Below are 8,876 nucleotides of genomic sequence, written 5' to 3' on the forward strand. Positions count from 1 at the left end.
TATCCTAAAGAAGTGAGGGCTTTGACAAGAACAGAGATATGCACACCCATGTTCATTGCAGCACTATTTACATTAGCCAAAAGATGGAAACAACTTGGTGTCCATCAAATGACGAATGGATATCCAAACTATGGTACATACACACAACAGAATACTATACAACCTTAAATAATAATGTAGAATCTGAAAAACACCGCATAATGTGGATGAACTTGGAGGACATTATGCTGAGTGAAATAAGTCAATCAAAGAAGGACAAATATTGTGTTAGTCCATTATTGTAAAAGTCAAGGAAAGGTTTATATATGGAAGAAAATTTTCTTTATTTGTTACCAGAGGTGGGAGGGGAAGGGAGGAAACACTGTTAGATAGATAGAGATAAGTATTGATTTAGGTGAAGAGAAGGGCAATGTACCAAATGTGAGTGATCAACATGGTGGCATTGAGGAAGAGGAAGACATATGGAGGTACATGGGAGGTACAGACAACAAAGATTAAAAAAAAAAAAAATATTTTATTACTTACTTATTATTTATTGTACAACCCTACCTTATTAATATACTTAGACTAGTTATTTTATTAAAACCAATTAAAATGTATGGATTAAATTTTAATATTCCATGTCAACTGGAATAGTGTTTTGAAAAATCTTTATACTTTCCCTGAAAATAAATCCTATTAATGTCAGCTACCAAATACTAATTAACATAGAATGTGTTTCAATTTTAGAAATGACCTTATGACATATCAGTTATTTCATATTATTATAAAAATTATTCTAATAATATTTTACTGCATTGTAATTTATCTGTAAACTACAACACTCTGAAACACATAATACTGTACATAAACCTTCAAAAGTTCATTATGAAGGTTTTTTTTTTTAATTTTATTTTTCAAATAGACCCAGCATTAAATTCATAAAATATGTTTAGAGATAAATTTTTAAAAAAAGAAGTCTTTTTATATTACAGAGCCATATTACAACTTATTAGTGAGGTTTATCAGTTTCAGAAAATACTATCTAACTATAATTACATTAACTTCTGTACTTTCAGAGCTCTGGCAGCATTATTTTTAGATAGGTATCTACTAGATCATGGAGTTTCACAGAATGCTGGAGTATCTTTCAGGTAATGATATGGAACTAGGCTTGAACAAGGGTCAATGCCAGCAAAGCAGCCCAAAGAAACTGGCTGCTTAGAGACTTACTATTAGTCTTATCTTCATTTAAAGGTAATTATTACTGCTTCTGCATTTGAGCACTTGATTCTACCACAACTGGCTCCATATCCTTGACCTTAATAGTTATTAAATCCTTGGTTCCAGTTTTGGCCCTGACCTCCTCCATGACCCCTAGTTCCACCTCGCCCACAGCTGTAGCACGTTTTCCTCCTTTCTGTTGTTGCTGTTGCTGCCTATATACATCTTTTGGTTGTGCAACTTTGATTTCACACTTCCTAGAACCAATTTGATGATATCTGCTTTTTAACAACTTTTTTTTTTTGTATATGCAATAAAACAAAATCCTATTCTTTTGTTTGTTTTTGTATCCATGGGTCCATGGGAAGTTCAATATTTTCAATCTCTCTGAATGCACCAAAATATTCTTTTATTTGTTCTTCAAAAGTATCTGGGCTCAATCTACCCACAAAAACCTTTTTTGGGGTTTCTTTCCCATTTAAAGCTTTGGCCCTGTGGTAGTTCAGTTTGTGTGTCAACTTGTCTGGGCCTGGCTGAGTGGCTGGGCAGCTGGTGGTAATTATTCCCCATGATGAGACTGGCAATCAACTCCATGGTGGGATCTATCACAAGCAGCTGAGTAGACACCTTTGAGATGTGGTCTGCTTCCTGTATATAAGAAGAAGCTTGGGAATGGTCTCTAGCCTATAGCACACTTGGACCCTGCATGTAGCCATGTAGTTGGTCAGCAGCCTGCTATGCTCTGCTGACCTTGGGACTTACAATGGACTTAAGTTAATGGCCTACTGAGTGGTTTGGTAACATCAGGACTGTACCTTTTAACTTCTCAGCCTTGGGCTTGGCAGTGTCAGCAGCCAGCAGCTATCTGAGTGAAGAAATGCCTCTAGCTCCAGTGGGGTGGGAACAGGAGGCAAAGCTGGACCCCAAGGTTGAGGGGCTTTCCCCCAGCCTCTAGAGCTTGACACTTTGAACTTGGAGTTAAAGCCTCTCAATTGTAAGAATAAACTCCTGTTTGTTTAAGTCATCCCATTTGTGGTATATTCTTGTCAGTGTGGTGCTAGGTAACCAGAACAGGCCCTTTTGGGGTCTATCAATTTGGCATCCAGTTTGTGTTCTTTAAGTTTCAAAAGTTTATCAACTCTCACCAGCATTTTTGAAAGCACAAATCCAAATCCTCTTGACTGTCCAGTGATGGGATCTCTTTTAATTGTTCAGTCTACAACCCCTCCAAATCGAGACAAATACACAGTGAGATCTTTCTTGCTTGTATTCCAGCTCAAGCTTCCAATAAAACATTCTACTGTCATCCTGCTGACTGTTGCTTGCATTGATCTTGGATCCCTCTGTGAATTCCTCTTTGTTACTGTAGTCCTTCATGTCCTCCATTGCAGTGGAGTTGTCAGCAGGTCGGTGCTGACTGTGGCGCTGCAGCAGGTGGCGATGGAGCTGTATGGAGCTAGATTTAAAATCACGGTGGAAGAGTTCCCTTCCTGATTTTAACCATGTTCTGTTCCATTGGCAGCCTCCTGTTTTTGGGACAGCCTCTGTTTCAGAGCCATCTGAATGTGGTGGTTCTGCTGTAGTAGTCTACATTTGGCTAGTACCAACATGTGACACTACCTGTAAGCCAGGCTGAAGTATTCTTTTCCTTGATCATTTTAATCATAGAAATTTATTCATGGGGCATTAGTTGTGAGTTGAGGGAGAGAGGGCAATACAGAAGAATAGGTGGGACTGAGAGTGTGATCCAATTTCTCATGCAACTTATTTGTGCTGGCAGAGCCTACTTGAGTTCTATTTTATATATGCTACTTCTATGTGTTGTTGTTATTACATGTGGTGGAGTCGGACCCGACTCATAGCGACTCCTCCTTGGGTTTCCCAGGTGCTCACTATGGAAGTAGATTGCCCAACCTTCCTTCGAGGAGTGGCTGGTGGGTTTGAACTGCCAGACTTGCAGTTAACAGGCAAATGTCTTAGGCATGAGGCCACAGCTGGCTCACAGGGCCCTTCTGGGACTCAGGATCAGACCCTGGTGTCTGAGAGGTGGTTGATAGCAGAGCTGTGACAATTGGTCCCCAGATTCCTCACCAAGTGATGCCAGCTCTGGTTTAAGGCAGAGGAGTCCCTGCTGCCAGTCAGGGTTGGGCACTCTTTTGGGGTAAAAAGATGGAGACAGTAAACATGCTGCCCCTAGGTAAGTTGTTAAGGAGGGATTTTTTTTTTTTTCTAGTGTTCTCTCTGTGCCAATCACTGTGCTAGGTACTATCAGGGGATACTGAGGCATAAGATACAGTCTGGAATTGCATTCAAGGAGCTCTCAGAAGAATTGATGGATATAAAAGACATAAGCATCATATAGAAACACAGGGCTGGCAAAGGAGTTACATGAACGAGTAAGTGAGTGAATGAGCATTTTCATCAATTATCTAATAGTCTTATTTTACAGAGAAGGAGACTGAGGCCCAGAGAACACAAATCCTGTGACTCCCTGGTGCCTTCTGTGCCATTATACTTCCTCTTTCAAGAAGGGGAAGAGTAAATAGGACAGAGGGATGGAAAGGGTTTTGCAACTTCCTGGATACTTGTTGGATTAAGTCTCCAAACAGATCTTTACATATTTGATCTCATTGAATCATCTTCTCAACTTTTTGAGACTGGAATTGCCATCTCTGCTTAACACGAGAATTCTGAGGGTCAGAGAGGTTAAGTAACATGTCTAGGTTACACAGCCAGTAAATGAAGACTCATGTTCAAAGCCAGATCTGTCTGACTCCAGAGCCTAGGACCCCAGAGTTAAAAAAACACTCAGTCAGTGTCTGGAGACAGTGACTCTTGAAGTTGGAGCAGTTTGGGAAGGCTCACTAGAAGAATGGATCAGAAGGAGTCCCTGAAAAATGAGTGAGGTTCATTCAAAAGGAAAGGTGTCTGGAGGTCAGCACCAGAGGTGCCCAAGGAGGCTTGCCAGTTGAGCAGGTGTCCGGTTTGCTTAGGTCCTAAGGACTCATTGCCATCGAGCTGGATCCAACTCATAGCAACCCCTCCTTGGGTTTCTAGTCATTCCTACTTAAATCTTCCATAAAGATAAAACCTAATTGAAAATGACAGCTTCACTCCAGAATCCTTAGATGAGTCTCTACTTATCAAGGAAGCCAATAATTGATAATTAAATTTATATGTGTGTGTATATATATATGTGTGTGTATATACATATGTGTGTGTATATGTGTGTGTGTGTGTGTGTTTATTTACTTGCCATAGAGATCTGGATGAGACATCGAAATTTCATTTGCCGTGATTATTATCCCCTTGCATATACAGCATTACCATCTTGTACAGATATTCATGTGGAATCTATTAGATTCATGTGGAATCTATTAGATTCATGTGGAATCTATTAGATTCATGTGGAATCTATTAACAAGGATTGAGTTTCAAGGTACTTGTACAAAAGAGCCAGCTCTAACTAAAGAACATTTTGCACTCTAATATCCTCACAATGCTTTCTAAAATATGTAACACATATTTTACAAAGTAAGATTAGGGAAAAAAAAAGAAAAACACTAATTTTAGAAAACTTAAACATAAGTCTAATGATTGGAAATCTCAAAGCATGGTTTTTGTTTTAGTCATTAATCATTAATATGCTGTTTAGCATTAATCAATGAACTTGTCCCTGTATTTTTATCATTAAAATGAATTTTCTTATGATATTTCACTTTCTGTCAGGATGTCTTTTATAATCACTGAAAAATATTGGACAAATTCTGTGATTTTTTTGAAAATCATTTTTCAGTTGATTTATGTAATTAGAAGAAATAGAAACTTGAAGTCAGCTTTCTATTGGACCAAGATGTTTCTGAGTAGATCAACTATTCAAAGAGAAGAAAAATTGAACAAACTGGGCTGACTTTAGCTTGAATTGTTATTAGGTGCCATCAAGTTGGCTCTGACTCATAGTGACCCTATGTAAAATAGAACAAGACACTGCCTGGTCCTGCCTCAGCTATACTTGTTACTTGTTACTCTTAAGCCCATGATTGCAGCCACTGTGTCAATCCATATCATTGAGGGTCTTCCCTTTTTTTGCTGACATTTTACTTTACCAGGGATGGTATTTTTCTCCAGACACTGGTCCCTTCTGACAATATGACCAAAGTACATGAGAGGAAGTCTGGACATTCTCACTTTTAGAACATTCTGGCTGTACTTCTTTCAGGACAGATATGTTTGTTATTCTGGAAGTCCGTGGTATTTTCAGTATTCTTTGCCACCATCACAATTCAAAGTCATTGATTCCCTTTGCTCTCCCTTCTTTACTATCCAGCTTTCACATGCATTTGAAGTGATTGAAAATACCAAGGCTTGGGTTAGATGCACCTTAGTCACCAAAGTGATATCTTTTCTCTTTAACACTTTAAAAAGGTCATTTGCAGAAGATTTTGCTATTGCAATACTACATCTGATTTCTAGACTACTGCTTCCACGGGTGTTTAGCTTTAGTAGCATCTTAAATAAAATAGAGGCATTACAAAGTGGCAGATTTTAATATTTTTTTAAATCAGTTTTTACAAATAATAAATTCATAGTTTCTTCGGAAATATAATGTTTAGAATATAAATTATCTTCCTTATTTAACTTCCATATTTTGTTTCTCTTTTGGTATATTAGGAGCTCTGGTGGTCTAGTTCCTAAGGTATTTGACTGCTAACCAGAAGGCTGGCCATTCAAACCCACTAGCCACTCTTTGGAAGGAAGATGGGTCAATCTACTTCCATAGAGATACCTCCTCGGAAACCAAAGGAGGGGTTGCTATGAGTCGGATCCGACTTGATGGCAGTGAGTTTGGTTTGGTTTTTGTTTGGTGTATTGGAACCACTCAAAATTCAGGATGAAAACTTAGTGACCAATCAAATATAATACAAAGGGGCTAAGTTGAAAGGCGAAACCATGGGAATTGGTGGACAGATCAGGAGGATTTAATAGAACATGTTTTTCAGAACCATGTATCAGGATGACTGCTCTTCTCTACTGAATACAAGGCAAATTAAGTCATAAGGGAGCATTGAGAGAAGGGACATGTCCTGCTAAGCTGGAAAGGGTAAATGTGGAGGAAATTAAGAGTTTGACTCTTTGGAAGTGAAATTAGTGGTTTTCAACATGCACTTGCTCAGATATAAAGATAAAAACACTTGTTTGGGTAACACAAATAGATACTAGCTGTTAACATCAATCTTGTATTAATATTTAAGGGAGGAAAAAAAAAACTATTCTGAATGTGAAGTCAAAATTCAGAGACAATTAGAGGATATTACTGGGAATTTGTAAAATATAAATAAAAGGAAAAATGATTTTAAGACTACCTGGTACAAATGAGAGTTCTTGTCAGAAATTAAAATTTAATCAGAGAAAGGAAGAACAAAATGGAATATATAATTAAATATTAGCATAATATGTGTATGACTTGTATAGCTTTATGGCATATACCTGGGATGAAATAACTAGATTTTTATGTTAAACAGTCAAATCAGTTCATTTTATTAGATAAGCAATGACATCAAATCTATCATCATTCAAAATATAGTCAACTAAATTTAAGTATTTGAGCTTCATAATAAGTTTATGATAAGTGTATCCATTTAAATATTTCAGGACAAAAGGAGTATGTTGTTGTTGTTGTTACGTGCCATCAAGTCGGACCAGACTCATAGCAACCCCTCCTTGGGTTTCTGAGGCAGTATCTCTATGGAAGTAGATTGCCCCATAGTATATTATATTTTGTCTAAAAATATTAATTTATGAAATATAATCATAGAATTATTTACTCAATAAGGAGCTCTGGTGGTTCAGTGATTAAAGTATTTGGCTGCTAACTGATGGATTGGTGGTTCAAACTCAACAGCTGCTCAGCAGGAGAAAGATCAGGCTGTCTGCTTTGTAAAGACTTAAAGCCTTGAAAATCCTAAGGGGCAGTTCTACTCTGCCCTGTAGGATTGCTGTGAGCTGGAATCTATCTTTGACAATGTTTATTTATTTATTTATTATCTCTCTCTCTGTGTGTGTGGGTTATTTACTTGAAATAAATACGATTCTTCTGTTCAATAATATTTCTGTTATTTAAAAGGTAGTTTTTAAAATCTATTTTTTTCAGTCCTATCTGATTTTATGCTTTTTATGGCTACTCCATTCACTCATCACCACCAGAAGTCTTTAACAGCATGAAATCTCACATATTTTATATGGACTGAGTTAACCTTAGCATCAGTAAAACCAACTCAGCATCAGTCAATATTTACTCAACTTTTTACTGAGTTTCAGTCACTATGTAAGTGCTTCAAAGGAACTCTTTAGTTCTCACAATAATCTCATAAAGTGATTTCTATTGAAAATGAGACTCAGAAAACCCATTGATGTCGAGACAATTCCAACTCATAGCTAGCTGAGAGGACAGAGTAGAACTGGCCCTTGGGGTTTCCAAGGCTGTAATCTTTATGGAAGCAGACTGCCACATCTTCCTACCACAGAGAAGCTGGTGGGTTTTAACTGCAAACCTTTCAGTTAGGAGTCAAGTGCTTAACAATGGGCCACTAGGATTCTTTGACACTCAGAGAAGTGGAGTGAATTGACCAAAGTCATACAACTGCTATGGATCAGTAGTAGACAGATGGACTCTGGACTCATTGTTCATTTAAAATTAGAATTGAGTTTTTCCTCCTGTTTAAGTTTCTACCTCTTCATAAACCATCTCTAAATTAGTGCTTCAAAAGAACAACAGTCATTTATTCTCTCTTATAAATTATGGGTTGACTGAACTAAATTGAATGAATCTTCAGCTTCATATGTTGCTGGCTGGAGCTGTAGTCATCTGGAGGCTTGACTAGACTAGAACATCTAAGATTGCTCACTTACATGACTTGTAGTTGGTGCTAGTTATAGACTGGATGCTTAGGTCAGATTGTCAATAGGAGCACCTTGGTGCCTCAAATATTGTCTCCACAACTGCCTTGGGGTTCTTTTGCATGATGGGTACATTACAAGAGGGCACTTTCTTAAGGATATGAAAATGAAACCTCCAGGTTCAGCACAGATTCAAGATGAAGGGTAATAGATGCTACCTCTTTTTGGAAGTTGTGGCCAAAAATCTGTGGCCATCTTAGTCTATCCTGCCACTAATTTATAGTACTGTAGGTCAATACTATATTTATTTCAGTGACGCTATTTAGTATTTATGTTGTAATATCATGAAATTAAAATGATTTAATGAGACCTTTAAAATAATTATTAACTTTTTGTTTTTCATATATTCTTTGAATAGCAAGCACTGAAGGTATATAACACCATTCCATTAAATACCTTTTTATTATTATATTTTTAATAAGATGCTTTGTTACTCTAAGAAATAAAACTAGATATTTGATAGAAAATTAAATACTTTAACAAACATTCTGTTTATCATTTTGTTCTTTATTTTTAAAATTATTTACTAATAAGATAAGTTACCCAAAATAAACCATTTCTTTGTCCTTTTATTTCCTATTAATTAAGGATATATCTGAAGTTCTTTGAGCAATGACATTTCATGTAGCTTTCACTGCAATTCCAAGGAAATTAGATTCATGTCACTTTTCTATGTTAAAGAAAAAGTGAACAAATTTTGTTTCACACACATTTGT

General features: G+C 36.9%; 1 pseudogene; it reads right to left on the reverse strand.

Annotated features, from left to right (window-relative positions):
• Positions 1–1,226: 1,226 nt before the first annotated feature.
• On the reverse strand, positions 1,227–2,613 carry LOC103209369 (annotated as a pseudogene).
• Between the last annotated feature and the right edge of the window lie 6,263 nt (positions 2,614–8,876).

This window comes from Orycteropus afer, unplaced genomic scaffold, assembly GCF_000298275.1.
Source record: "Orycteropus afer afer isolate SDZICR_OR568_19922 unplaced genomic scaffold, OryAfe1.0 scaffold00494, whole genome shotgun sequence".
In the NCBI taxonomy this organism is placed as follows: domain Eukaryota; kingdom Metazoa; phylum Chordata; class Mammalia; order Tubulidentata; family Orycteropodidae; genus Orycteropus; species Orycteropus afer.